We start from the raw sequence: 8,920 nt of genomic DNA on the forward strand, positions 1-8,920 counted from the left end.
AGGAAGACATTTTGATGACATTCAGGACATCAAGGGTAATATGACGACAGCTCTGCTGGCAATTCCAGAAAATGAGTTCCAAAATTGATTTGAAGGTTGGACTAGGCACTGGCATCAGTGCATAGCTTCCCAAGGGGAGTACTTTGAAGGTGACCATAGTGATATTCAGCAATGAGGTATGTAGCACTTTTTCTAGGATGAGTTTGCCAACTTAATTGGCAGACCTCGTAGCTATTGAAATCACTAGAATTGTGACAGGGGTGGTGTTTGACTTAAACAATGAGTGGTGTTAAAATAATGAATGAGGGAGTGATGGGTCTCTATGGATTACTGCAACCAGGAGGGGTTAGATTTCAAGTGTTGGGGGAGGAACAGTGATGTGGAAGTAAGTAGCAGCTGAGAGTCAAAGGCAACCTGTATCACATCCAGGTTCTGAGATGCGAGGGAAGCAGTTGAGAAAATAAGGACCACTAGAGGGCGATGTGTTCAGGATAGAGTTTAGGTCTCAAAGTGCCCTGATCCTCACTGCGTTGGAATGGACTCACCTGAAGAGCTTTTAAAATAATACTGATGCCTGGTCCCACCTCAGGCCATTTAAGTCAGAATCTCTGGAAGTGTTTGACAGATGTTTCCTCACATTCTAATCAACATTTGATATTATTAGACGATTTAATTTTTGTCCATCTCAGGGGTGTACAATGGTGTCTCCTGGTTGTCTTAATTTGTATTTCCCATGTTCTAATGAGGGCGTTTTCCTTATTATCTTTGGCTTATTTCTATTTCCTTTTCTGTTATCCATATGTTTATATATTCTTTGCTAATCCTCCCATTGGGTTTGTTAGTCATATTCTTATTGATTTCTAGAAATTCTTTATATTTTTTGGATATTAATCTTTTGTGGTCATTTGTGTTACAAGTATCTTTTCCCAAACTGTGGCTTGTCTTTTTTTAAAACAGCAGAAGATTTTGGTTTTAATATCAATATTTAATATCTAAGTTATTAATTTTATTTCTTGTGGCTTGTGTATTTTACGATTTTGATAATTTTCACATACTTTGTTTCAAAGCTATTGGTAGACACTGATACTTATCTATTGATTTTCCAGGGAAAGAGAAAGGCAGTTTTACCTGTGTTCATATTAGGACAGTATGTTTATTAGCCTTAGACTAAGTTATTTTACTTATTCCACTAAGATACTACTTTATTTTTATAAAGTAAAAATGCATAAAATAGTAATGCATGTGTATATTTTAAAAATTCAAATGGGGCAAAAGAGCCTAAAATGGTAATAAAAATATGTCTCTTCCTTGGTTCTTCTTCTCAAAGGTAACAGTTTATCCTCTAAAAAAAGAAAATGCAGGGCCGGCCGAGTGGCGCCTTGGTTAAGAACTGGNCAGAAGCCCAAAATCAAGGTGTCAGCAGGGTTGGTTCCTTGTGGAGGCTGTGAGGGAGAAATGTCCCATGCCTCTCTCCCAGTTTCTGGTGGTTTCCACCAATCCTTGGCATTGCTTGTCTTTTAGTTGCAGCACACCAATCTCTGCCTCTGTCTTCACATGGCATTCTCCTCCAAGTCTCTGTATTCTTTTCTGTTTTTTATAAGGTCACTGTCATTGGATTTAGGGCCCTCCTTAATCCGATATTATCTCGTCTTGATCCTTACCTTCATTATGTATTCAAAGACCGTATTTTTAAAAAAGGTCACACTCTGAGATTTCAGGTGAACATGAACATTTTTTTTGGTAGTGGATGGTGGGGGACATTATTCAACCCATTACCCTGGGGTTGCCTGGCTGTCTGATGACATGGAGACTCAGCTGGTTGTGGCAATAGGGGGGGAAATGCTATCTTGGGGAGAGAGAAGAATATGAAAGGAGCTGCTTGGGAAGCCAGAGGTGCAAAAAAGGGAGAGATGGGCAAAGAGAATAAAATGGATGGGTGAGAGAGAATGGGAGACAGTGACTGATGACTGCGATATAAGTGGGAGACAGTATGAGTTTTAATGAGAAGAATACAAAGAACAATACTAGGAAAGGAGGAAGTCCATTTCTGTTGAGATTTCTGGAGGTTGATTTGATTAGAAAGGAATGAGAATAAACTATAGGCAGTGAAAGAGACCTAAAGAGATTCTGAAAGCCAAGAGACTTTCTGAGGGTTTTTAATTATAGGTAGTTTATGAGGACTGTCAACAACATCTAAATATAAAGTTGTTTTTACTTTCTTCCAGTTATTCCACCAACTGGATTCTTAAATTTTCCCCCTTTTTTAATTAAATTATTGGGGTGACATCGGTTAATTAAATTATATAGGTGTCGAAAGTACAATTCTATAATACACCATGTGTTTATTGCATTGTGTTCACCATCCAAAGTCAAATCTCCTTCCATCACCATATATTTGACCCCCTTTAATGCTTTTCTATCTCTCCCTCATTGCCCTTTCTCTCTGGTAACTACTATACTGTTGTTTGTGTTAATGAGTTTTTGTTTGTTTGTTTTGTTCATTTGTTGCTTTCAGTTTTATATCCCACATATGAGTAAAATCATACGGTTCTAGGCTTTTTCCATCTGATTTATTTCACTTAGCATGATATTCTCAAGACACATCCATGTTGTTGCAAATGGCAGTATTTCCACTTTTCTTGTGGCTGAATAATATTCCATTGTATATCTGTACCATATCTTCTTTATCCAGTCATCTATCAAAGCACATTTTAGTTTCCATGTCTTGACCATCATGAGTAGTGCTCAATCAAGTGTTGAAGAGGTTGTTGGGAGAAAGGAACCCTTATACACTGCTGGTGGGAATGTAAATTGGTACAACCTCTATGGAAAATAGTATGAAAGTTCCTCAAAAAACTAAGAATAGAATTGCCATACAACCCAGCAATCCCTCTTCTGGGTATCTACCTGAAAATTTTGAAAACATTTATTTGTAAAGATATACATACCCCTATGTTCATTGAAATTCTCCCCTTCTTGTCCCTTAATATCTCAAGCAAATTTCATACTTTTCCAGTTCTTTTGAGGTATTAATAGTGCAATCTAGTTTAAAATGTTTAATCTCCAACTCCACCTTTCCCCATATCATAGGCTAGGCTTATAGCTCAGTCTTGGTATATATTTGAGTGAGGGGTGGGTGTGGTTAACCTGAGATACATACTTCATGCTCCTTCCTCTTCCAGGTCTAAATTTCTGATGTTGCGACCAGGGATGATGAGGTGTAGGAAGGCAGTTACTCTTTTCTGTGATGATGTTGGTTAAGGTACAGGCTATGCTGTCAAACAGGGAGACCCCACACAGGGGCTTCATTAAGATAGAAACTTATTTCTTTCTTAAATAATAGGTCAAATAGAATCAGGAGGTCTAGGACAGGTAGCTGTCTCTACTCCACAAAGTCATTCAAGGGCTCAGGCTGACCAATTGGCTCTGTTTTCCATAGCTCTTGTCTTGAATTCCAGCCTCCATTCTCCTTTACATGGAGTCACAAAATGAATGAAGTCCTGTGCTTTCTCTGAGTATATGGACCAAGGAAAGCTGAGGTGGAGATACACCACATTTCCCAGGTACATTTCACCACAGTCTCTCATTGCCTGTTAGCAAGGGTTACTCCAACTACTCTCTCCAGGAGAGTAGATACCAGTCCCTCTGTTCACTTACATTTCTGAACTCCCAGGGATACACATAATGTTCTCAAAGACCACTTGTTCACAGACCCTCTTGGTGGGAGCAGGGGGTCCTGCATATTTCTGCCTGAAAGCTAGCCTCCATCTGAGGAAAGAGACGGAGTCTCCTTGTCCAGTCTCTGTGCGTGATTCTATTGGTATTCCTTCTTCACTTGGCTTGGGAAGGAAGGGATGTCACCTCTTCCATGGGGAGAAGAGAGTGCAGCCTTACATCATAAACACTGGTATCCCAATGCTGATGATTCTCTCACTGCCCTCCCCAGCATTCTTAGGTGGCTGGGAAATGTAAGAGTGAACTGATGGTCGGATGGCACTCTCTGGCTCAACTGCTTTTTAGAATGCCCTGAGGGAAGTGTTTGGCCCCAATTGCTGGCAGCTGTCTTAGAATATGAGGTATATAACACTTCCTTGTCTTTGGTTTTGAACCCAAATCGTAGGATAAGTTCCAGTCAATACCCTATTACATTAATCAGTGGAACCAGCAGATGAGAAGGAAAACAAATTGTTGGTAAGCTATCAAATTACATGGCCGATGAGCAACCTAAAAATCTATCCTAAATTTGAGTTAAATAATCATTAAAAATATATGATTTGCAGTAACAGAAGAAAAGACAGAGAATAATGAATGGTATGGATTTATGTCCACTGGTTTAGAAAGTCCACTTCACGGAATATATCCTAAGGAAATAATTGTTCATACACATTCTTAGGAAATACATAAACATATTGCTTTTTGCAGAGTGTTTGTAATAGCAGAAATTGGAAACAGCTTAATTACCCAACAATAGAAGACTGCAGAAATACATTGTTATTAAAATATTTTTTAAAATACATTATAAGGAAAATGGGATATTATTCAGCCAATAATAATAAATTGGTATATATTTACTGACATGAAAAATTATTTATGATGTGTTATGGATTAAGAACAGCACATTACAAAACAGTACACATGGTATAATACTATCTGAGTGTGTGTGTGTGTGTGTGTGTGTGTGTGTGTGTGTGTGTATGTAAATTGGTACAAACTCTCTGAACAGCAATTTGGCAGGAGGCATCAAGAGCCTAGAACATGTTCATCTATGTGGAAAAGTCTGCATGATTGCTACAAAAATGATATTGATATATCTTTATATGGTGAGATTACTGATGATTTGAGTTTTTTATTTATTTACATTTTCTGATTTTTCTTCAGTGAACACTTATTACTTGGATAATAAAAAAATAAAATAACTAAAAAATTATGTTTGAGAAGAACACATGCACATGTATTCATTTGACCTTGTTGTGAAGAAGAACTTTATAAACCTAAAAGCAATATAGCATTGGTCTGCTGGAGCTCATTTGTACAGACTTGTGAGGGCCAGTTGTTACATATTCAGGAATTTTGCAAGTAGGTCAGTTGATAGCTAGAAATTCACTATCTTAATGGAAATATATATGCTGCAGATATCAGCAAATGCTACAAATCAGGCTTTCTTTTTTTTTTGGTAACCTGGTTTACCAGCACACAACTTAATGGTAGTAATAGCAAAGAGAAAAGTCAACTTATTTGTTTATATTATATAAAAATGTATATATTTATTGCTTCAGATCATGAAATGAAAAGGTAAATGATGGGAGAAGATGTTTGCAAAAAGTTTGACAGAGGGTTAGTGTCAGTAACATGGAAGAGAACATATAATGAAATAGTAAAAACATAACTCTGATAGGAAAATAGCCAAATGACGTGAACAGGTAATTCACTAAAGGATACAAACTGCCAATCAACATGAAAAACCATCCAAAACATTTATAATGAAAGAAAATTAAAATGAAACAATAATGAGATATCACCCTTCATCAATGAAATTGGTGGAGAATGTGTAAAATGTGTACTCTGACACACCCTGGGGACAGGTAGGTTGGAACAAACTTTATGGAGAGCACTTTGATAACCTGTATCAAGAACACAAAATAAGTGGTTGCCTCAGGCTGAGGCATATGAGGGAGTGGAAGGTGATGGCTATAGGGTGTGGTGTTTCTTCCTTAGGGTGATGAAATGCTCTAATTTGATTGTGGTGATGGCTGCGCAATGTAATTTCAGTGGGATTCAGTAGATGGCATAAAAGAGCTTCCCCCGCCCATACACACCCCAGCATTCAATGTGGTTACCAATGAAATAAATATTTGAGGAAGTATTTGAGTTTCCTACAGACCGCCAACGGGACAGAAAGGCAAGTTGTTTTGGTGAGTGACATCTTTTTTATTCTATAAAAGAAAGTATTGGCATAACTAGTCATTGGACATAAAAATCTCAGTCTCTATGAATAAGTCCTGGGTGTGTTTCTAAGTGGGCATTTTCTTTTTTCTTTTTTCTTTTTTCTTTTTTTTTTAAAGATTTTTATTGGGGAATTGGGGTTGGGGGAAGGGGAACAGACAAGTTGCTGTTGTTTTGTTCTTCAGTCTAGTTGTGGAGAACATTGCTTCACTGGCCCAAGTTGGCACCATCATTGNTAGAAATGGGATCGCCAGGTCCCTTCACTACATATTGTGAAATTGTCGTCCAGCCATTCAATCAGCAAAACTTTTTTGAGCATGTATTATGTACCTAGACCTGTTATAGGTGCAGGAACACAATAAGGAGCAAAGCAAGGCCCTGCCTTCAGAGAACTACATTCTATTGAAAGCGAGACAGACCTTAATTAGATACTGTATCAGGTGGTAAAATAAAGCAGGTTATAGAGTCTACAGGGTCTAGAAAATGATGAGTAGGAGCAACTGTGGTCAGGGAAGGCCTTGGGTATTCCATGTCAGAGAGATAAGGAAGATCCAGACTGGGAAGGAATGCCTGTGATTTAGAAAAATTGGGAGGGAGGTGTGTGGGAGTGCAGGAGGGGAGTGTGGGGTTCCAGAGCCAAGTAAGAACTTGTCATGAGCTTTTGACCGTGTTAAGTGCTGCGGATAGTTCAACCGAGATGAAAATTGAGAATTGACCCTTGGATTTGGCAATGTGGAGGTCATTGGTGACTTTGACAAGAGCTATTTCTCTGGAGTGGTGGAAGGAAACTTTATTGGAGTGAGTTTGAGAGAATGGGAGGAGACTAATGGGAGACAGTGAGTAAAACAATTCTTTCAAGGAGTTCTGGCATAAAGAGGAGCAAAGAGTTAGCAGTTAGGTTCAAAGGAAGGGATATTTTTTAATATGGAACAAATTGTATGCTAATTGGAGTCGTACATTAGAGGAGAAAAGTGATGATGCAGTAGAGAGGCTAACTGCAAGAGTGATTTCCTTGAGTACACAAGCAGGGATGGGATTCAGTGCTCCACGAGGAGGGATTGGCTCTAGACACAAAGAGTTCATTCAGGAGAACAGAGAAGAGTGCAGGTAGAACAGGTGCAGGTAGGCTAGTAGAGTTTTGGGGGGAAGATGGCTAATATCCTTGTATTCCCAGTTACTATGTGCAAATGCAAAAGTAGGACAGTGAAAAAGTCTAATGGGACAAAAAAAGGAATTCATTTCAAATATGATGCTGGAGGAGAGCTCTACAGATACCCTGGACCACGAGGAAGATGAACGAGTGGGTCCCAGAGTAAATCAAGCCTGAAACATCACTGAAGGCAAAAATGACAAAACTAAAGCTCTCCTACTCCAGGCACATCTTATTTCCCAGACAATAATGCTGGGAAAAATAGAAGGCAGTGGGAGAAGAGGAAGGCCAACTATGAGATGGACTGATTCCATGAAAGAAACCACAAGCACGAGTCTACATGAGCTGAGCTGGGTGCTGAGGACAGGACATTGCGGACAGTACTTCTTCATAGGGTCGCCAGGAGTCAGAGCCCACTCAGTGGCATATAACAACACACATATGGAAGTGCTCTTCTGGTTGCAGCTATTTTTTTTGCAATTGAGAGAGAGAAAGGGAAGGAGGTATTGGAAGCATAATAGAGAAGAAGAGGTTTAAGATAGGAGAGTGGAAAAGTGAATGGGCTAGGGAAGGGGAGTAGAAAAGATAGTCGTATTGCTGCTCCCTCTTGAGGATCCAATCATGAATACTAAGTGTGACAGTCATCATGGGTATGTATTTTCTCCAACTACATTCAGCTGCTCTAGCTTAGTATATTGGGTTGCCAGAAAAGTCATGATGCATTTTTGCAATGAAAAACATAGAAAAATACATCACGACTTTTCCGACAACCCAATAGCACAGTGGCAAATTGGATTTAATCTGGGTTGAGGAGAGAGGAGTAAGGTAGCTGCGGATGAATACAGAGGGATGATTTAAAAGGTGCATCATAATCTTTCAGTCCAGTGCAGCAGGGGTAAGGAATTGTTGGCATCAAAGGGAAAGAGTTGGAGGTGGTAGCTGGAAAGTGGGATGCTGGCAATTGAGATTATGGAGAAGGTACAGCCATTAGAAATAATAATATCTAGGGTGTAATAAGGGAATACATGGCTGAGGTAAGTTGCAGGACAAGATCATTAGAAGAGAGAATATTAAAGAACTAAGAAGCCAAGGGAATGAAAGAATCTCTACATACGAGATCTAACAATTAAGTTTGCAAACTTGCCACTGTGCACTTACATTGGCAGCACTGTACAAACAGCTCGGTAAGGTTTCATAACGTTGGTATATCAGTGTCTCACAGCTGTGTTCATGATGACTTGTGGCGGTGTCTTGCTGAGAGGCATTCATTATTGTTATTGTTTTAGTGTGATGTCGTGATAATGTCTGAGCTTGAATTAGAGCAACGAACAAACATTAAATTTCTTGTTAAACTTGGCAAGAGCGGAAATGAAATCAGGGACAAGTTAGTCCAAGTTTATGGGGATAATGCCATGAAGAAAACAGCAGTGTACAAGTGGATTAAACATTTTTCTGAGGGGAGAGAACACGTCACTGATGAAGTGAGATCAGGGCTGCCAGTAATGAGCAGAACTGATGAAAACATTGCAAAAATTAATCGAATGGTGTGTCAAAATCATCAGCTGGCTGAGAGAATAATAGCAGCCCAAGTAAACATCTATGGAGAAACAGTTAGGAAAATCTTAACTGAAAGTCTTGGCATGAGAAAGGTGTGTGCAAAAATGGTCCCAAAGGAGCTCACCGAGGAACAAAAGCAGAGGAGAGTTGAAGTTTGCCAGGACCTTTTGGAGAGGCAAGACGATGTTTTGGGCCATGTTATCACTGGTGATGAAACATGGGTGTACCAATACGACCCTGAAACAAAGCATCAAAGTGCACAAAGGAAAT

At 39.1% G+C, this 8,920-nt stretch overlaps 1 protein-coding gene across 4 annotated transcripts in view; it reads left to right on the top strand.

The window, feature by feature from the left end:
- Positions 1–8,920, top strand: part of LOC109379481 (toll-like receptor 1) — a 28,657-nt gene that overhangs the window by 9,564 nt on the left and 10,173 nt on the right. Inside the window, exons 2-4 of one of the 4 annotated variants that reach the window (XM_019636071.1) lie at positions 3,440–3,563; positions 4,121–4,191; positions 5,716–5,912. The exons of 2 other annotated variants lie outside the window; for them this stretch is intronic. The gene's annotated coding sequence lies outside the window, so the exon portion shown is untranslated. The remainder of the gene's footprint in view (positions 1–3,439; positions 3,564–4,120; positions 4,192–5,715; positions 5,913–8,920) is intronic. One more of the 4 variants, XM_019636072.1, reaches the window with a different exon arrangement.

This window comes from Hipposideros armiger, unplaced genomic scaffold, assembly GCF_001890085.2.
Source record: "Hipposideros armiger isolate ML-2016 unplaced genomic scaffold, ASM189008v1 scaffold_26, whole genome shotgun sequence".
In the NCBI taxonomy this organism is placed as follows: domain Eukaryota; kingdom Metazoa; phylum Chordata; class Mammalia; order Chiroptera; family Hipposideridae; genus Hipposideros; species Hipposideros armiger.